The sequence below is a fragment of the Pleurodeles waltl genome, chromosome 6 (genome assembly GCF_031143425.1).
Source record: "Pleurodeles waltl isolate 20211129_DDA chromosome 6, aPleWal1.hap1.20221129, whole genome shotgun sequence".
NCBI lineage: Eukaryota > Metazoa > Chordata > Amphibia > Caudata > Salamandridae > Pleurodeles > Pleurodeles waltl.
In genome coordinates this window covers 427,917,081-427,938,709 of record NC_090445.1, presented here as the reverse complement: position 1 = coordinate 427,938,709, position 21,629 = coordinate 427,917,081, and the positions used below count along the sequence as shown (strand labels likewise).

The window sequence follows — 21,629 nt, the reverse complement described above, 5'->3', positions numbered from 1 at the left end:
TTTGGAGTGCCACCTGTTTTGCCACTGGCTTGACAGGTTTCACAGGACTTACAAAAATCTTTTGTGTCCTCAGACATCCTAGGCCAATGAAACAATGGAACCAGTCTGTCCCAAGTTTTCATTTGACCCAGGTTCCCAGCTAGGGGAATGTCGTGTGCAAGAGTTAGGATGAACTTTCTGTACTCCTGAGGAATCACTAGTCTCCTGGCAGCTCCAGGTTTAGGATCCCTGTGCTCAGTGTACAAGAGGTTGTCCTCCCAGTAAACTCTGTGAGAGTCACTGACATCCCCATTAGCCTGTTTGACAGCTTGCTGTCTGAGACCCTCTAATGTGGGACAGGTTTGCTGTGCCACACTCAGCTCCTCCCTGGCAGGCCCCCCTTCACCCAAAAGCTCAGCAGTGTCTGCTTCCAGCTCCTCTGGTGTAGGTTCTGCACAGGGAGGGAATTCTTCTTCCTGAGAAGTTGAATCCACTGTAGAGGGAGGGATAGTAGAAAGTGGTTTGCTTCTACTAGCCCTAGCTTTAGGGAGCACTTGGTCCATTGTTCCAGGATCCAAGCTTCCCTGTCCTTTTTGCTTTTTGGCCTGAGCCCTTGTCAAAGCAAAAATATGCCCTGGGATGCCCAGCATTGCTGCATGGGCCTCCAACTCCACATCTGACCAAGCTGATGTCTCCAAATCATTCCCTAATAGACAGTCTACAGGTAAATCTGAAGCTACCACAACTTTCTTTGGACCAGTAACCCCCCCCCAGTTGAGATTAACAACAGCCATGGGGTGGCTAAGTGTGTTGTTGTGAGCATCGGTTACTTGGTACTGGTGACCAAGTAGGTGTTGTTCAGGGTGGACCAGTTTCTCTATGACCATAGTCACACTGGCTCCAGTGTCCCTGTAGGCCTGAACCTCAACACCATTTATTAGGGGTAGCTGCTTGTACTTATCCATATTAAGGGGACAAGCAGCTAAGGTGGCTAAATCAATAGCCCCCTCAGAGACTAACACAGCCTCTGTGGCCTCCCTAACAAGGCCAACCCCAACTAAGTTACCAATAGTGAGCCCAGCTACTCCCTTGGATTGGCTATTAGTAGGTTTGCTCCCACCACCACTGCTATTAGTAGGGACACTAGGTGTAGCAGTAGGGGTTGTAGTGGTAGGAGGCTTGGTGCCTTTCTTTGGACAACTGGGATCTGTTGTCCAATGGCCTTTTATTTTACATAAATAGCACCATGGTTTCTTTTCCTTGTTTTGATTAGAAGAGGATTTGGGCCCACCACCCCCCCAGAGTGTTTTTGTGGGCCTGATGAAGACTCATTTTTAGATTTGTCCCCACCCTTGTCTGAAGACTTACCATCCTTCTTCTTGCTGACATCTTTGTCACCCCCTGTATGAACTTTTCTGTTCACCCTTGTTCTGACCCATTTGTCTGCCTTCTTTCCCAATTCTTGGGGAGAGGTCAGATCAGAGTCCACCAAGTACTGGTGCAACAAATCAGACACACAATTATTAAGAATATGCTCTCTCAGGATCAAGTTATACAGGCTGTCATAATCAGTAACTTTACTGCCATGTAACCACCCCTCCAAGGCCTTCACTGAATGGTCAATGAAATCAACCCAGTCTTGTGAAGACTCCTTTTTGGTCTCTCTGAACTTTATCCTGTATTGTTCAGTGGTTAAGCCATAACCATCCAGGAGTGCATTCTTAAGAACTTTGTAATCATTAGCTTCATTTTCTTTTACAGTAAGGAGCCTATCCCTACCTTTTCCACTAAATGATAGCCATAGGATAGCAGCCCGCTGCCTTTGAGGGACATCCTGTACAGCACAGGCCCTCTCAAGTGCAGCAAACCACTTGTTAATGTCATCCCCCTCCTTATAAGGGGGAACTATCTTATGCAGATTCCTGGAATCATGCTCTTTTGCAGGATGACTATGGGGAATACTGCTGCTGCCACCATGGGTTTCTAAACCCAGTTTCTGTCTCTCCTTCTCTACTTCTAAAGTCTGTCTATCCAAATCCAGCTGTTGCTTCTTGAGCTTCAGTCTGGTTTGTTCCACTCTCAATCTATTGAGCTCCCTTTCTAACAATCTGTCATCAGGGTGGGTGGGAGGGACATGCCTTGAAACAGAAGTATGGTGAGAATGGACAGAAGGAGACCTGTCCCTTACAGAGGGCACCCTAACAGCTTGGCTAACAGAAACATCAGTACCACTGTGGTGTGAGTAAATGCTTTTGCTATGATGTGAGACAACACTATTTGTATGGTGTGACTCAACATCATTACCAACTATGCTAGACTGTCTAGTAATGGGCAGGCTAGGAAGTTTCTTTCCTGAATCTTTTCCTGGGGGAGTCCCTGGATCAGATTGGGAACCATTAGCTACTTTTTCAACAGATGGGGCACTTCTTGCCTTATCTTGTTCTCTAAGCATGTTAAGTAACAATTCCAAGGAAGGATTCTTCCCTACACTCAAACCTCTCTCTATGCAGAGACTCCTTGCTCCTTTCCAGCTAAGGTGATCATATGCAAGTTTGGACAGATCAACATTTTGGCCTGTGCCAGACATTTTTAGAGAGAGTTAAAGTGATAGAAAAAGAGAAAAAGTTTGTCAGAGCTTTTAGAAAGACTGAGAAAAAAAAACTTTAAAAACTTTTTAGAACTTTTTAGAAAGTTAGAAGTACTTTTCAGCACTTAGAAAAGAGTGAAAAGAGGAAATGCAAAACTTTTTGGCAATGTGTATATACACTGAGCTTGTTTTGTATATTTTTCTCTTATGAAAAGTACAATGACAAGAGTGGTAAGTAGTCTCAAAGCACTTATCCCACCGCTGCACAACCAATGTAGGAGGCTGGACTGGCTTGTAGTGAGTACCAAGGGGTACTTGCACCTTGCACCAGGCCCAGTTATCCCTTATTAGTGTATAGGGTGTCTAGCAGCTTAGGATGTTAGATAACGGTAGCTTAGCAGAGCAGCTCAGGCTGAACTAGGAGACGTGTGAAGCTACTACAGTACCACTTAGTGTCATATGCACAATATCATAAGAAAACACAATACACAGTTATACTAAAAATAAAGGTACTTTATTTTTATGACAATATGCCAAAGTATCTCAGAGTGTACCCTCAGTGAGAGGATAGGAAATATACACAAGATATATATACACAATAGCAAAAATATGCAGTATAGTCTTAGAAAACAGTGCAAACAATGTATAGTTACAATAGGATGCAATGGGGAAACATAGGGATAGGGGCAACACAAACCATATACTCCAAAAGTGGAATGTGAACCACGAATGGACCCCAAACCTATGTGACCTTGTAGAGGGTCGCTGGGACTATTAGAAAATAGTGAGAGTTAGAAAAATAACCCTCCCCAAGACCCTGAAAAGTGAGTGCAAAGTGCACTAAAGTTCCCCTAAGGACAAAGAAGTCGTGTTAGAGGAATAATGCAGGAAAGACACAAACCAACAATGCAACAACTGTGGATTTCCAATCTAGGGTACCTGTGGAATAAGGGGACCAAGTCCAAAAGTCACAAGCAAGTCGGAGATGGGCAGATGCCCAGGAAATGCCAGCTGCGGGTGCAAAGAAGCTTCTACTGGACAGAAGAAGCTGCGGTTTCTGCAGGAACGAAAAGGGCTAGAGACTTCCCCTTTGGTGGACGGATCCCCCTCGCCGTGGAGAGTCGTACAGAAGTGTTTTCCCGCCGAAAGAACGCCAACAAGCCTTGCTAGCTGCAAATCGTGCGGTTAGCGTTTTTGGTCCCTGCTGTTGCCTTGGAGGGACCAGGAGGTCGCAAATTGGACCAGGAGAGAGAGGGGACGTCGAGCAAGACAAGGAGCCCTCTCAGCAGCAGGTAGCACCCGGAGAAGTGCCAGAAACAGGCACTACGAGGATGCGTGAAACGGTGCTCACCCGAAGTCGCACAAAGAAGTCCCACGTCGCCGGAGAACAACTTAGGAGGTCGTGCAATGCAGGTTAGAGTGCCGTGGACCCAGGCTGGACTGTGCACAAAGGATTTCCGCCGGAAGTGCACGGAGGCCGGAGTAGCTGCAAAAGTCGCGGTTCCCAGCAATGCAGCCCAGCGAGGTGAGGCAAGGACTTACCTCCACCAAACTTGGACTGAAGAGTCACTGGACTGTGGGGGTCACTTGGTCAGAGTTGCTGGATTCGAGGGACCTCGCTCGTCGTGCTGAGAGGAGACCCAAGGGACCGGTAATGCAGCTTTTTGGTGCCTGCGGTTGCAGGGGGAAGATTCCGTCGACCCACGGGAGATTTCTTCGGAGCTTCTGGTGCAGAGAGGAGGCAGACTACCCTCACAGCATGCACAAACAGGAAAACAGTCGAGAAGGCGGCAGGATCAGCGTTACAGAGTTGCAGTAGTCGTCTTAGCTACTTTGTTGCAGTTTTGCAGGCTTCCAGCGCGGTCAGCAGTCGATTCCTTATTAGAAGGTGAAGAGAGAGATGCAGAGGAACTCGGCTGAGCTCTTGCATTCGTTATCTAAGGAATCCCAAGAGACAGAGACCCTAAATAGCCAGAAAAGAGGGTTTGGCTACTTAGGAAAGAGGATAGGCTAGCAACACCTGAAGGAGCCTATCACAAGGAGTCTCTGACGTCACCTGGTGGCACTGGCCACTCAGAGCAGTCCAGTGTGCCAGCAGCACCTCTGTTTCCAAGATGGCAGAGGTCTGGAGCACACTGGAGGAGCTCTGGACACCTCCCAGGGGAGGTGCAGGTCAGGGGAGTGGTCACTCCCCTTTCCTTTGTCCAGTTTCGCGCCAGAGCAGGGCTAAGGGGTCCCTGAACCGGTGTAAACTGGCTTATGCAGAATTGGGCACATCTGTGCCCAAAAAAGCATTTCCAGAGGCTGGGGGAGGCTACTCCTCCCCTGCCTTCACACCATTTTCCAAAGGGAGAGGGTGTAACACCCTCTCTCAGAGGAAGTCCTTTGTTCTGCCATCCTGGGCCAGGCCTGGCTGGACCCCAGGAGGGCAGCTGCCTGTCTGAGGGGCTGGCAGCAGCAGCAGCTGCAGTGAAACCCCAGGAAGGGCAGTTTGACAGTACCAGGGTCTGTGCTACAGACCACTGGGATCATGGGATTGTGCCAACTATGCCAGGATGGTATAGAGGGGGCAATTCCATGATCATAGACATGTTACATGGCCATATTCAGAGTTACCATTGTGAAGCTACATATAGGTAGTGACCTATATGTAGTGCACGCGTGTAATGGTGTCCCCGCACTCACAAAGTTCAGGGAATTGGCTCTGAACAATGTGGGGGCACCTTGGCTAGTGCCAGGGTGCCCTCACACTAAGTAACTTTGCACCTAACCTTTACCAGGTAAAGGTTAGACATATAGGTGACTTATAAGTTACTTAAGTGCAGTGTAAAATGGCTGTGAAATAACGTGGACGTTATTTCACTCAGGCTGCAGTGGCAGGCCTGTGTAAGATTTGTCAGAGCTCCCTATGGGTGGCAAAAGAAATGCTGCAGCCCACAGGGATCTCCCGGAACCCCAATACCCTGGGTACCTCAGTACCATATACTAGGGAATTATAAGGGTGTTCCAGTAAGCCAATGTAAATTGGTAAAATTGGTCACTAGCCTGTCAGTGACAATTTGAAAGAAATGAGAGAGCATAACCACTGAGGTTCTGATTAGCAGAGCCTCAGTGAGACAGTTAGTCACTACACAGGTAACACATTCAGGCACACTTATGAGCACTGGGGCCCTGGTGAACAGGGTCCCAGTGACACATACAACTAAAACAACATATATACAGTGAAAAATGGGGGTAACATGCCAGGCAAGATGGTACTTTCCTACATCACCCAACTGCTTATCTCCTATTCACGCTGTTGTTTATAGGAAAGTACCATCCTTCTTGGCATGTTACCCCCAATTTATGTCTGTTTGTCAGTGTGTTTTGCCTGTCTCACTGGGATCCTGCTAGCCAGGACTCCAGTGCTCATAGTTTGTGGCTTATATGTGTTGTCAGTATGCTTGACTGTGTCACTGAAGGTCTGCTAACCAGAACTCCAGTGCTCATGCTCTCTCTACTTACCAAATTTGTCACTACAGTTTAGTGACTCCATATTCCAATTATGATAGGCACACTGGACCCCCTTATAAGTCCCTAGGATATGGTACTTAGGTACCATGGGCATTGGGGTTCCAGGAGATCCTTATGGGCTGCAGTATTTCTTTTGCCACCCATAAGGAGCTCATACAAACCTTTCATCAGGACTGCCACTGCAACCTGAGTGATATAGTGCACACACTATTTCACAGCCATTTTTCAATGCACCAGGTAACTTAAGTCATCTATATGTCTAACCTTCATTTCCTGAAGGCTAGTTGCAAAGATACTGTGTGCGAGGGCACCCTTCCACTAGCAAAGATACCCCCACGTTGTCCAGAGCCAATTCCCCGGACTTCATGAGTGCGGGGACATCATTATAAACATGCACTACATACATGTCAACACATATATATAACTTTACAATGGTAACTCCGAATATGGCCATGTGAGGTGTCTAAGATCATAGAATTGACCTCCAAATCTGGTATTGGGGGGCCAATCCCATGCAGTCTGGGGGCTCCATCATGACCCCCAGTACTGCCAAACCAGATCTCTGAGGTTTCCACTGCAGCCCCAGCTGCTGCCACCTCACAGACAGGTTTCCACCCTACTGGGGACAGGGCAGCTCAATCCCAGGAAGGCAGAACAATGCATTTCCTTTAGGAGAGGGGTGTTACACCCTCCCTCATTGGAAATAGGTGTTACAGCCATGGGAGGGGAAACCTCCCAGAGCCTCTGGAAATACTTTGAAAGGCACAAACTGTGCCCTTCTTGCATAATCCAGTCTACACCGGTTCAGGGACCCCCAGACCCTGCTCTGGTGCGAAACTGGACAAAGGAAAGGGGAGTGACCACTCCCCTGTCCATCACCACCCCAGGGGTGGTGCCCAGAGCTCCTCTTGAGTGTCCCTAGCGTTAGCCATCTTGAATTCCAATGTGTGGGGACCCTCTGGAGACCTCTGAGTGGCAAGTGCCAGCTGGTGACGTAAGAGACCCCTCCTGATAGGTGCATACCTGGGTAGGTAGCCAATCCCCCTCTCAGGGCTATTTAGGGTCTCCCCTCTGGGTGTTTCCTCAGATTCGGTTTGCAAGATTCCTCCAGGACTCCTCTGCATTCTCTACTTCAGCTTCTGACCGTCGGATCAACCGCAGACTGCACCAGGAACCGCTGTAACTGCAACAAAGAATCCAGGATGACTCCTGTGACCTGCAACTTCAGCTCCTGGCAGCAATTGCAACAGTTTCCAAGGTGTGCATGCTCTGAGGACTGCCTGTCTTCACCCTGCACCAGAAGAACCAAAGGAATCTACTGTGGAGTGACGGAGTCACTTCCCTGCGTCAGCAGGCACCTTTCTACGAAGACACCCGGTACTCTGAGACTCCTCTCCTGGCGACAAGCGTGATCCCTAGAACACAGGTGGTGGACCGAAGTGACCCAGACTGTCCAAAGGTCCAGCTGTCCAAAGTTGCTGGAGGTAAGAGATTGCCTCCCCTTGCTGCAACAGTACCTCTATACACTGCGTCTTCTGCAGCTCCTTGAGCTTCTGTGCACTTCTTCCAAAGTTCTTTGTGCACAGCGTAGCCCAGGTCCCCAGCACTCCATCCAGTGACGCACAGCCCCCTGAGTTCTTCTCCGGCAGCGTGGGACCCTCCAGTGTAGTGCTGTGATGACCGCACTTTGCATCTTCTTTGTTCCCATGTTCTGGGCCTCCCGTGGGTGCTTCCTGGTCTTCTGAGGGCTCTCTGAAGTGCTGAGAGCCCCCTTTGTCTCCTCAGTCTGAGTTGAGACCCCCCAGGTCCCTCCTGGGTCCAGGCAGCTCCTCTTTGATGTAAAACGTGTACTTGCTTGAACCAAGGCTTGTTGGCGGAATCCAGCGACGCAAACAGCCTGCTTCCAACAACTCGACGTGGGACATCTCCTGCACCAAGCAGAAACCCACAGCTATCTTCTTTGGTGCATTTCTGTACTTTTCTTCCAACCGGAGAATCCACTTTTTCACCTTCTTCCAGGTTGGCAAGGGCTCCTGTTCTTCCTGGACTCTTCTTCGACTTGTGGACTTGGTCTCCTCCCTCCACAGGTCTTCAGGTCCAGGAATCCATTGCTTGTTGCTTGCAGTCTTGCTTGGTTCTTGCAAAATTCTTCATCACGACTTGTAGTGTGTTCTGAGGAAACTTGCTGTACTTTACTCCTGCTTTCCTGGGCTCTGGGCTGGGGTACTTTACTTACCTTTGGTGTTTTCTCACACACCCAGTGCCCCTTTACACACTACACCTGCCTAGGGGGGCACTAGACATTCGCATTCCACTATTTTAGTATATGGTTTGTGTGTTGCCTCTAGGCCCATCGCAATCTATTGTATTTTCTACTGTTTGCACTATTCTTTGACTGTTTACTTATCTGATTTTGGTTACTAGTGTATATATTGTGTATAATACTTACCTCTTTGGTCTTGTGTCACTAAAGTACCTTTAATTTTGGTAATACTCGGTATTGTCTTTTATTGTGTGCAAGTACTGTGTAACTATAGCTGTATTTCAGGAGCTTTTCATGTCTCCTAGTTCAGCCTAAGCTGCTCTGCTACAGCTACCCCTAGACAGCCTAAGCTGCTAGAACACTACTACATTTCACTAATAAGGGATAACGGGACCTGGTAGGTACCCACTACAAACCAGACCAGCCTCCTACATTGTTGCCTTCTCATCTGTGTGCTTTTGCCCCACCAGCTGCATGTGTATGTCTATTATTTACCTGGTTTTCCTTCTGCCTGCCACTGCACCAGAGTGCTTCCACCCCCTGCCCGCCCTGTGTTACTTCCCTCTCCAGTATTAACCCACCACAATATTGCTTCCCCTCCAGTGTTGCTCACCCCTACTTAGAAAAATACTTAGGTACCGATCCATCTTAGAATGTTAACAAAAAAAGAAATAAATACACAACCACGTCATTTTGTATGCGTGTGCATGAGTATTCCCCACCGCAACTAAAGCTTTTTTTAAACACATGTTTTTAACCACGTGGCACAGTATTGGTGATGCTGTGCCACGGACTAAATCCACTATTGGCTCTGCCAGTACTTTTTTAAATGTCACTGGTTCCGAAGCCCCTGCAGACTCACATGCGCCATTAAACTGCACTTAAACACCCCTGGGGTAGCTCTGGGAACAGCAGTGACTAAACGGAAAACACAAAGAGGAAGAGAAAGCTGGTAGAGTGAGTACAGAAACTCAAAATAAACGGAGCGTTACCGATAGCAGATAAAAAGTCCTTCCTCTTAGCGAGTGTTATTTTGGAAATATTGTTATTATTGTATCTATTTTTGTATAGCTTAAGTCCACAAGTGCTGTGGCATTGCACACCTTTCGGCAGTAACAAACGTTTCCATAGGAGAGAGGAGACTCTTTTGGTTTTGTGGAGGTGTGGGATCAGTAGGATGTGCTGGCTTTACTGAGTTGGGAGTTTTTGGTGTGTATGTCTGACGCTGCTTACGTGTTTCTTTGATGGGAATGGGCCTCCGTTAGGGAAATATAAATATGTGCTAAGTTGCTGAACGTAGCAAATGCTGTTAGATCAGTAAAAGCAGTTAACAGCACATAAGCTAAACTACTTTGTCTTTTAAGCCTAAGCAAATCGCTACTCATACCGTATTGGATGGTAATTATTTTAACCAGCAGAAGAAATGTGAAAGGCTGACGTGGCCTCATCACAATTCATGCCTGTGACAGGCAGCGCGCACACCGATTTTTTGCATAATGTGCTTCTTTCTGATCTAATAAGCACATTTGCACTTCTATCCCATTCACCATCCCCCACAAACTGATGCATGGTGCACGCTTCTAGTAGTCAAAGGGGATATGTTTGTGCTGTACAAAATACCTGGTTAAATTAAATGTTATTCCATTCAAACTTCAAGGTATGGTACATGTGTTTGTGGCCGACGACTTTCATAATGTAGCCGAACAAGATAGACCCTAGAACAGCATGTTAAGACGTCTAAGAAGCCAAAGCTTACAAATGTACTCTATACAAAGCACCAGAATAAGAGACATGTTTTTCAGTTCAATGTATGGGGCACGTGTACTAGTGCCCGAGCACGTTTCACATTGTACCAACAGTGGCGGCTGCTGCCATGAAGGGCTGGTGGGGCAGGGTGTGGAGCAAGGGGGGAGCTGTGGTGGTGAGGTGGCAGGTAAGTGTAATTTTTCTTTTTATTATTGCCCCATATCCAAACACCTCGATGCTTCCGCCCCTACCCACCCAATCTAGACGCTTCTGTCATGCTGTAACACAATATGAGAGAAGAGCTGGGATTGGTCTGAGCAGGCTGAAATGCTGCTCAGGGAGGGCGTGAGGGCCTTCGCTTGGTCTCCACCTGGCTGTGAAATACAGATTGGGTGGAGAGTTCTAAGTGCACATTACAGTTTGGACAGCTGGTCAAACTGACATGCGCATCTAGAGTGCATCACTACTCCTCCCTGCTGGCGCGGAGGATGCTGGCCCTGCCCCACCCTACACTTAGTGGAAAATTAAAATGATAATTTATTATCATTTTATTTTTCTGCTGCCTTTTAGCAGAGGGGCCACCCCTGGTAGTAACATCCGAGAAGGCCACAGAGAACCAATAGCAGAATCACACTCAGCGGTAGACTTCGGATAGAGGGAAATTGGTAGATTTGTGTAACAGACTTACATTAAAAAATGCTGGAATGGTTCGGAGCGAGTGTGTCATTGGTGTGAGCTTGATACGATTAATCATTTTCATCCATCCAAGTGTTACTATGAAAGAATCGGTTGCAGAGCCATTTTTAAGATTTTGGGGCCCTGACTGAAGGTACATTTTGAAGTGCCCTGTACGGAACGAGTCTGAATTTATTACCTTATTGTCATCCATAAAAGCCATTGTTTTGGCCAACAATGTAGAATCAAGTACTATTTTAGAAACAAGGGCAAGGATAAACTCCCAGAAGTTTAAGCTGCCTGCCATCTTACAGCCAAAAGAAAGCTGGAACAAGTGCCTACCAGAAAGTTCAAGCTCGCTGGTTACGAAAGACCGCCCATTGCTTACCATTGGTTGTTCTTTGCCACTCTAATTTGCTTGCTTCCTATTCAGTGGCTTGCCGTCATCTTCGTCTATTTGTTCCTCCTCTGGAGCATAGCTTCTTTACCATTCTTTTGATTTGTATCTTTCTTTTGATTACTTTTACAGAACTACTTTTTAGATTTTATCTAACACAGAACATGCGCTGTCTCTTGCAAGACATTCTTTTTTAGTAGTGAGCCTAGAGGCCACCCATTGTTACCATTGGTTGGCTTTCATTTGCTTCCTTTTTACTGGTCAGCTGCCTCCGTGTGTTTGTCCCTCCCCTAGAACATGGATGCATTATTTGTGACATTCCACAGCAAAACATTTTAGGCGCTACTTTTTGCTTTGTGTTTAAGCACTCTACAAGAGTGTGTGTTTTAACAGCTGTCTCCTGTGTGTACTCCTCCCCCTCCATGTTCCTACCACCCTCACTCCTGTTCTCCATGTTGCTTGCCCGACCAGCCCACCCTTCTTCTGTTATCTGTGTTGCTTGCCCTGAGCAGTTCTCCCCCCTTCTGTTATGTTGCTTATCCCAATCCATCCTCCCTCCTTCTGTTGTCTGTGTTGCTGCCCCCACCCACTCCCTCTCACTCGGTGATCTGTGTTGCCCACACCATCAGCCATGACAAAAAAAAAAAAGTCAAAAAGTGAACCCTCTTTGCCTTGACATGTCATAGCGTTTTTTCCCCCTACAACATCCATTGTCTGTGTTGACCCCCCACTCACCCTCGTGTTTCCTCCTGCAGTGTTGCCTTCCACCCAGCAATTAAAAACATGCTTTTTCCTCACACCCTCCATTGTCTGGGTTGCCTGCTGCAAGGCTCCCTCTCACCACCAGTAAAAAACAAGCATTGGCAAAGCCAGTAGGTCTTGCCTATACGAAAGCTGTATGCTTTAGCAATGTGTTTTGCCATGTTGTGCACCAGCATGCCTAAAGGTTAGAGGCATGGAGTGTCAGTGTGGAGTGGGGGAGTAGAGTGTCATAAAGTGGAGTAGGGGAAGTAGCGTGGCGTAGAGTTGAGTAGAGGGGATTAGAGTTCAGTGGTTCAGTGGTTCAGTGGCAGAGAGTGTCGTAGAGTGAAGTGGGGTGGAATAGGGTGGAGTGGGTTGGAGTGGATTGAGGTAGTGGGGTGGATTGGATTGGGGTAGAGTGGGGTGGGTTGTTTTGGTGTGGGCTGGACTGAAATGGGGTGATGTGGATTGGACTGGGGTGGGTTCAAGTGGGGTGGATGGTCAGGATTGGAATGATAGGGGTGGGGTGGATTGGATTGGATTGGGGTGGGGTGGAAGGGGATGGGGTGGTTTGGAGTGGGTTGGGTTGGAGTCACTGGGTTGGAGTGGGGTTGACTGGATTGGAGTAGGGTGGACTGGAGTGGGGTGGATTGTTTTGGAGTGGGGTGGGTTGACTGGAGTAGAATGTGGTGGGGTGGATTGGATTGGAGAGGTGCAGTTTGAAATGGGGTTGATTGGATGAGGGTGTGGTGGGCTGCTGTGGGAGGGATTGGATTCCAGTCGGGTGGGTTGGATTGGAGTGGGGTGTGTTGGATTGGATTCAGGTGGATTGGAATGGAAAGGAGTGGATTGGTTTGGGGTGTATTGGATTGGGGTAGAGTGGGGTGTATTGGGGTTGAGTGGACTGAAATCAAGTAGGGTGGATTCGGGTGGGGTGAATTGGATTGGAGTGGTTTGGGGTGTTGTGGGGTGAATTGGATTAGAGTGGGGTGAACTTGAGTCGGGTGGCCTGCAGTGGGGCTGATCGGATTGGGGGTGAATCAGATTGGGGTAGAAGAGACTGGGGTGGATTGGATTTGGGCAGGGTGGATTGGATTGAGTGTGGTGGATTGGATTGAGTGGGATGATTGGACTACATGGGGTGGATTAGGGTGGGGTGGGCTGGACTATGGTGGGGTTTATGGGACTGAGTGTGGTGGAATGGAGTTCATGTGGTGGATTGGATAGGGGTGGGGGGATTGAATTGTGGGGGTGGATTGAGGTGTATTGGATTGGGGTGGATTGGAGTGGGCTGGATTGGAGTGGATTGAGATGGACTGGAGTGGATTTGGGTGGATTGGAGTGGGGCAGATTGGTTTAATGTGGGTTAGATTAGATTGGTATGGTGTGGATTAATTGGAGAGGGGTGGACTGGATTGCTGTGGGGTAGATTGAGGTGGTTGGACTGGGGTTGTTTGCACTAGAGTAGGGTGGATTAATGTGAACTGGACTGCACTGGAGTGGAGTGGATTAAAGTGGACTGTACTGGAGTGAGGTCGATTGGGTAGCAGTGGACTTGATTGGAGTGGGATGGATTGGAGTGATGTAGGTTGTAGTGGAGTAGAGTGGATTGATTGTAGTGGGGTGAGATGGATTGAGTGGGGTGATTTGGATTGGAGTGGGGTGGGTCAGACTGAATTGGAGTGGACTGGGGCAGACGGACTAGGGCCAGGTGTATTGGATTGGTGTGGGGTAGATTGGACTGGGATGGATTGGGGTGGACTGGATCGGTGTGGGAAAGGTTGGTGTGGACTATTGGAGGGGGTGGATTTTGGTGTATTTGAGTGGGAGGGATTGGGATGGATTGGAGTGGGGCAGAATGTTTTGGACTGGAGTATGTTGTTAGGGATTGGAGTGGGGCAGTTTGTAGTGGGAATGTTAGAGTGGGGCAGGTTGGAGTAGAGTAGATTGTTTTGAATTAAAGTCAGACAGATTAGGTGTGGCCACAGGCGTCAAGATGGCGGTCGCTCTCTAAGAGTGCTCCGGCCCCCTCCGTCATCTGCCCAATACCGGCCGCCCGTTCCTGCACCCTGCCGACCCTTCTCACCTGGACCCCATCGGTGTGAGGGCCCGCCGCGGTGGTCGGGGAAAGATGCCCTCGTTTTTTTGCTGCGGCGAAGTCGGTGGCGGTGGTCGGCTGGGTGAAGCCGGCGACACACTTGAGGCCGGCCGGAGAGGACGAGACCCTCGCAGAGCAGCGGTAACTGCTGGGGCGCCACGCAACAGTAAGCGGCGGCGCCCTGCAGTGGTGGGGTGCCCCAGGCCCCGTTGACGGACCAGGCGGCATTCCGCGGCAGCCCCAATAAAAAGACCCTGCCCCCGGCGTCTGCGGCCTGAGGCCGTGCCACGGGCCTGGGGCGAGTAGTAGCAGAGGAGGCCTGCGGCTCATGAAGTGAGTGGGCCTGGGCAGGCCCAGATTTCCAGGCGTGGGCCAGGTCCAATGGTCCATCCTGCCGACCGGAGACGCGGCGGAGACAGTGCGAGGGCTGGCGGTGGGTGGTGGGCCTACGGAGATCGCCAACCCAGGCAGAGGTGGAGCCGGGCTCACCAAACATCGGCGAAGGGATACGGCGGAGGTGTGCAAGACTCGTAGGTTAGTGGCTGCCCCTCCAGAGAGCATGGGACCCCCGCTGCGACGAGGGCGTCCTTGGAGTGCCTTGTGGGGCCTGATCCTGGTGTACGTGGACCCCCGAGGACGGTGGGGCCCAAAGCAGTCTGCCCTGCCACCTGGAGGAAGACTGGGGGGTTACGAATAGCCAAACAGGTAACAAATACCCCCTGGTGAGAGACACGTGGAACGGACGGCAGACGAGAAGCCCTGGCTGGGGTGAGAACGGGCCCATGGGGGTAAGCGGTGGCGCTGAAGAGACCCACTAAGACCGCAGCAGCAAACATCGAGACCCGAGACGGGGAGCAGACGACCCGGAGGTGCCCTGACTGCACATCCAGGCACAGATTAGCAACAGACATGGGGAAAGATAGGGCCAGCAAGCAGCCTCCCGCGTCGCAGCAGCGTATCGACCAGTTCGCCAGGCAGTCTGCATCGCGAACAGTGGACGCACCTGTGTCAGAGACCACTGCAGCGGAAGGGGTCACCACGATCCTGCAAGCCATCCAGTCCTCACAGCTGGTGATCGAGACCAGGGTTGGTGAGGTGCGGGAAGACGTGGGCCTGCTGCGACAAGACCTGCGAACAGCAGTGGGATGCGTCACGGAGGTAGAAGGCCGAGTCTCCCAGGCAGAAGACGATCTTTTGGATCTCAAGGCCAAAGTCGCGCAGCTACAGAATCGCACCGGGGAACTTCACCATAGAGCAGAGGATGCAGAAAACCGCTCCAGATGTAACAACCTACGTTTCGTGGGATTTCCAGAGGGCGCAAAAGAAAATAAAGTAATAGATTTTCTGGTGGGCTGGATCAAGTCATTGGTCCCTGCTCAGAAACTCTCCCCTTGGTTTGTGATCGAGCAAGCACACAGGGCCCTGATGCCCCCCGCCACCCCCCCCCGGACAGACCTTGGCAGCCGATGATTGCCCACCTCCTTAACTTCAAGGACCGAGACGTAATCCTGAGAGAGGCCAGATCCCAGCCGGACCTCCGTGGGGACAATAACAGGATCCTTATTTTTCCGGACTACACTCGTGAAGTGTAAGCTAGATGCTGCTCATACGAAGGAGTGAAGCAGAAGCTTAGAGCGATGCAACTGACTTATATGCTCCTCTTCCCGCCACGCCTTAAGGTCCTCAAGGATGGGAAGGCTTTCTTTTTTGACTCGCCAGAGACTGCATGGGACTGGCTAACGGAAGAGAATAGAGTAATGTGACAAGGCCCCCCCCGACCAGGAGAGGGCCGCCCGGTGTCAGACCCCGGCGGCTGGCCCCCCTGGACCACGGGGAGGGCGCAGACGTACCTGTTCCCGCCGGAGGAGGCGGAGCGGCCTGTGCGGTGCTCCCGAGGCAGAGAGGCAACTGAGCCCGGGTCCCCCCAGAGATAACAATACACCAAGAGACCCTGACCAGGAAAACCCAGACAAGACTTTCGAGAAAGAGCGTCTTAGCCATTCCCCTCTGCTCCCTTGAACTTGGCCCGCAGATGCGTGGGGGTGCAGGGGGACTGGGCTGGAGACATGTTCTCTGGTGAGGGGTCCGGAGCGGCAAGGAGCCAGATTGCAGAACTCCGACTTAAAGGAGGGGTCCACCACTCCAAATTTGCAGTTGACACGTTGTGGGCGCAGTTTAGGGCGACAGATGCTTCTGGGCTAGAAGTATGGGGTGGGGGGTTATGGGAGGTCACGGGGAAACAGTTGATTACAGTTGTTTACTATGGGGTTTATGTTGTGTTTTCTTGCCTTTATTAAGTTGGTTGTGGAGGAACACCCAGACTGGCACACTTCACTCAGTACCATCTTCACCATGCACAACCTAGTGCAGGTTAATCAAGTCCTCTCCTAGAATACCAACGGGCTCCTTGATAAAATTAAAAGATCAGCGGTGTTCTCCTTTGTCCGTCGTTTTGCCCCATCCATAATCTTGCTACAGGAGACCCACCTCCTGGGTAACAAATGCCCCATGCTCATGAGAGGGGGCTATGATAAAGTCTGTCATGCAGGGTTCACTAGAGGTTCAAGAGGCACAGCTGTTCTGTTGCATCGCTCCCTGCCCATGGTGGTGACGGCCAGCCAGTCTGATCCACAGGGTCGATACGTGGTCGTCACCGGACTTCTTGGGGGACAACTCATCAATCTACTCAGTATCTATGCCCCCTCGGGTGTGCAGGGGCGGCTCCTTGCACAGCTTAGAGACGTGGTGACTGGACTCCCCCCGGGCCTAACCATAATAGGGGGAGACATTAATTCTGTTCTTCACCCGGAAATGGACACTGCTGGACCCACATCCTCGGGCCGGGCCTTTGGGGCGACTGGACTGCGTAATTGGGTTGACAGCTTAGGTGTTGGACTTTTGCTTATGCAGGGTCATCCTGAATCTTTTTGCCTCCTGCCTCCTATTGTTTTATGACCTGTCGCTGTTGGCTTTTGAACTCTGAGCACTTTCCCACTGCTAACCAGTGCTAAAGTGCATATGCTCTCTGTGTAAATTGTATGTAATTGGTTTATCCATGATTGGCCTATTTGATTTACTAGTAAGTCCCTAGTAAGGTGCACTAGAAGTGGCAGGGCCTGTAAATCAAATGCTACTAGTGGGCCTGCAGCACTGGTTGTGCCACCCACATAAGTAGCTCTGTAATCATGTCTAGGACCTGCCACTGCAGTGTCTGTGTGTGTATTTTTACACTGTAAATTCGACTTGGCAAGTGTACCCACTTGCCAGGCCTAAACCTTCCCTTTTCTTACATGTAAGGCACCCCTAAGGTAGGCCCTAGGTAGCCCCAAGGGCAGGGTGCAGTGTATGGATAAGGTAGGACATATAGTAATGTGATTTATATGTCCTGACAGTGAAATACTGCCAACTTCGTTTTTCACTGTTGCAAGGCCTGTCTCTCTCATAGGATAATATGGGGGCTACCTTTAAATATGATTAAAGTGTAGATTCCCCTAGAGAGTAGATGGACATGTGGAGTTTGGGGTCCCTGAACTCACAATTTAAAAATACATATTTTAGTAAAGTTGATTTTGAGATTGTGCGTTTGAAAATGCCACTTTTAGAAAGTGAGCGTTTTCTTGCTTAAACCATTCTGTGACTCTGCCATGTTTGTGGATTCCCTGTCTGGGTCAGTTTGACAGTTGGGTTGTTTTTCACCTCACACTAGACAGTGACACAAAGGGGGCTGGGGTGTAGCCTGCATTTCCTGATTAGCCATCTCTGCTAGGAGGGAGGGGTGGAGTGGTCACTCTCATCTGAAAGGACTGTGCCTGCCTCTGACAATGCCAGCTCCAACCCCCTGGTGTGTGTCTGAGGCCTTGCCTGGGCAAGGCAGGATTTCACAAGTAGGTGTGAGTCCCCTTTGAAGAAAGGTGACTTCAAAGACTAAAATGGGTATAAGATGGGCACCCAAATCTACAGACTTTAGAAACACTTCTGGAACCAAGAGGAACCTCTGCCTGGAGAAGAGCTGATAGCTGAGGAAGAAGTGCTGCCCTGCCTGTGACTGTGCTTTGTGGAGCTTTCCTGCAGTGCTGCTTCTGCCAGAGTAAGAGGGCAAAGACTGGACTTTGTGTGCCTTCCATCTTGTGAAGAAATCTCCAAGGGCTTGAGTTAGAGCTTGCCTCCTGTTGTTTGAAGTCTCAGGGACAGCAAAGACTTCTCTCTGCCAGCACCTGGAGTCTCTGGAGAGACTCCTGCTCTGACAAGTGGTGCCCTATCCAGTCCCTGGGCCCTTGAAAAGAAAGCTGGTGGAATCCAAGGAAATCGACTTCGGACGACTTCGGACTGACGCCGCTTCTGAATCCGGTAACGTCGCCTGCACCTGACGCCGTGACCTTCGCTGGAACGCGACGCTCTTCGCAGGCCCGACGCCGCAGCAGCCCCGCTGAAGTTCGCGACTCCGTGGAAGTCGCCGCACCACGTCGTGACCGACGCCGCTTGAAGTGCACGGATTCAACGTTTCGCACAGATGCCGCGATTCCCGACTTCGCGCCTCGGCTTGTTTTCATTCTTCACCAAAGGTACTGTACTTGGGGGTCTACACGACTCCGTGTCCGGCGCCGCTGGTGTTGGCTTGTTGGGAACGACTCCGTCACAACGCCGTGTTAACATCTCATTGAAGCATTTTTGTTTCTAAGCGCTATTTTTTAGTTTAATCTTTAAACATTCATAACTTGACTTGTGTATGTCGGATATTTGTCGTTTTGGTCTTGTTTTGTTTAGATAAATATTTCCTATTGTTCTGAACCGGTGTTGTGTCATTTTGTAGTGTTTTCATTAAGTTACTGTGTGTGTTGGTACAAATACTTTACACCTAGCGCTCTGAAGTTAAGCCTACTGCTCTGCCAAGCTACCAAGGGGGTAAGCAGGGGTTAGCTGAGGGTGATTCTCTTTTACCCTGACTAGAGTGAGGGTCCTTGCTTAAACAGGGGGTAACCTGATTGTCAACCAAAGACCCCATTTCTAACATTAGGTCTTTGTGACGCGTGGCGGACTTGGCACCCCTATCGTCGGCAGTACACTCACACCTCCGCAGCGCACCACACCCACGCCAGAATAGATCTCTTCCTCCTGCCGGCCCTTGATGCTCCCTGAGTCTCGGGAGTAGAGATCCTTCCTCAGGGGATTTCAAATCACGCGCCAATACTCCTTTGTTTCAATTATGTAGAAGCAGCCAGACGTCCGATGTGGCAGCTCAATGTCTGGTACTTGCAGGACGCGGATTACACCCAGGCTCTCCGGGAGCATATTTCAGACTACTTTGCCTTTAATCTTGGATCCGTATCATCCCCGAGTACGATCTGGGCGGCCTGCAAGGCCACAATCAGGGGACACGCTAAACATCTCCTTTGGGTGCGGGAACGTGCTTGCCTTCAGAAGGTGTCGGCCCTGGAGGCCAGAGCTGTGCGCCTGGAGGGCCAGCTAAACAACACCATATCTCTATCGATGACGCAGCAATTAACCCTCGTGAGGGAAGAGGTTCGACATACTACCATGGAGGCAGCTAAACACATGTGGCGAGCGTCAGCAGCCCGTGTACACGGATGGGGGGACAAAAACGGCAAGCTCTTCCACTGGCTCGCCACTCGACCAATGGCGAACAGAATTGTGCCAGAGATTGTCGATGATTCCGGCGCCATCTCCCGGACCCCATATGAGATAGCACAGAGCTTTGCCACTTACTACAGGAAACTTTACGAGGAGTGGCCCAGGCCCCGGGTTGAGAGAGAGGCCCCCTTGTTGCAAAAGGTGTCCTTTCCAGTGATTTCGACAAAGGAAAGGCAAGACCTTGATGAGCCGCTGGACCTGCAGGAGGTCGCAGAGGCCGTTTCGGGGCTGGCTGCCGGGAAGATGCCGGGCCCGATGGTTTTCCAGCGGCGCTCTACCAAAACTTTTGTGATATCCTTAACCCCCACCTGCTTACCATGTTCGAAGAGGCCGAAAGAAAGGGGTGTCTCCCCTCTGATCTAGATCTGGCTACTATAGTGGTGATCCCAAAGACCAGCCCCTCCTCGCAGTGCTGTGCAGCTTACCGCCATATCTCGCTGCTTAATACCGAACTGAAAATACTATCTATCATCCTCGCTACTAGGCTGAAAAAGGTGTTACCTTCATTGATCCATCCGGATCAATGCGGCTTCATGCCGACTAGGAGTACCAGACACTGTATCAGGCGATTACATTTGGCCCTGGCCCACCGGAACCTGCTGACCCCTCAGCTGGCGCTCCTCCTCCTAGACTTCGAGAAGGCCTTCGATACAGTGGACTGGACCTACCTTCAGCAAGTGCTGTTAAAAGTCAGGCTTGGGCCACGATTTCGAGCGCTAGACCGACTCCTATACTCCAATCCTGGGGAGGGGACGATACCGATATGGGGTAATGTACACTTGTCAAACGTGCTGTCTTGATTCCTTACATGTGCATTTCGACCAAGAGACTTCGCTATGTTATGTGCAATTGTCTGACTTTATGTTGTTGCTATATATAAACTCAATAAAAATGTTCATCAAAAAAAAAAAGTCAGACATATTGGAGTGGGCGGTTTGAAGTGGGGTAGATTGGAGTGGGCAGTTTGGAGTGGGACAGATTGTTTTAGATTGGGGACTAGAGTGGGGTAGATTGTTTTGGATGGGAGCGGAGCAGATTGTGGATTGGATTGGAGAGGGGTGGGGTGAATTGGATGGCAGTAGGGTTGACTGGATTGGAGTGGGGTGGACTGGAGTAGGGTGAATTGGGATGGAGTGGGGTGGAATGTATTGGGGTGAGGTGGATTGGTTTGGAGTGCGGCGTCTTGTTTTTGATTAGAGTGGGGCTGATTGGAGTGGGACAGATTGTTTTGGATTGGAGTGGGTCAGATTGTTGTGGATTACGGTAGAGCGGATTTGAGTGGGGCAGATTGCTTTGGATTGCAGTGGGGCAGATTGTACTGGGGCAGATTGCTTTAGATTGGAGTGCAGCAGATTGCAGTGGGGCAGATTATTTTGGATTGGGCACATTGGAGTGGGGCAGATTGTCTTGGATTGAGTGGTGCAGATTGGAGTGCATTAGGGGGTAGATGGTAGTGGGCATATTGTTTTGAATTGGATGGGGGAAATTGTTCTGACTGGAGTGGGTCAGATTGTTTTGGAGTGGTGTAGATATGTTTGGATTGGAGTGGGGCGAACTTGAGTGGGGCAGATTAGATTGGGGTGGGTTGGGAGGACTGTAGTGGGATGTGTTCTAGTGGATTGGGGTGGGATGGATTTGTGCAGGGTGGATTGTAGTGGGGCAAATTAGAGTGGAGTGTACTGCACCATTATATGTTAAAGCCTTATTTCAGAAATTACACATAATAAATAAACAATGTTGCTTTGCAATATTTAGAACAGGATAATTGTCATGTTTTTGAGACTAGTGCCCATGAGCAAAAACAAAAGAAAACATGAGTGTAAAGTAAGAAAAGACAACCTGGCAAAATGAAAGAAAGTTATCCATAAAAAATAAAACTTTGCAATTTTGTTTGTCCTACTGGGCACATTTTTGACAGTCACACACCTTCTGTTTGCAAGGCACTAGAAGTTAAAAAGAACAAATTAGTACCTTGGTCATG

The 21,629-nt window shown here is 49.8% G+C and overlaps 1 long non-coding RNA gene across 1 annotated transcript in view; it reads left to right on the top strand.

Moving 5' to 3' along the window:
• LOC138301966 (uncharacterized) overlaps positions 1-21,629 on the top strand; it is a 44,344-nt gene that overhangs the window by 12,010 nt on the left and 10,705 nt on the right. The gene's annotated exons all lie outside the window — the stretch shown is intronic.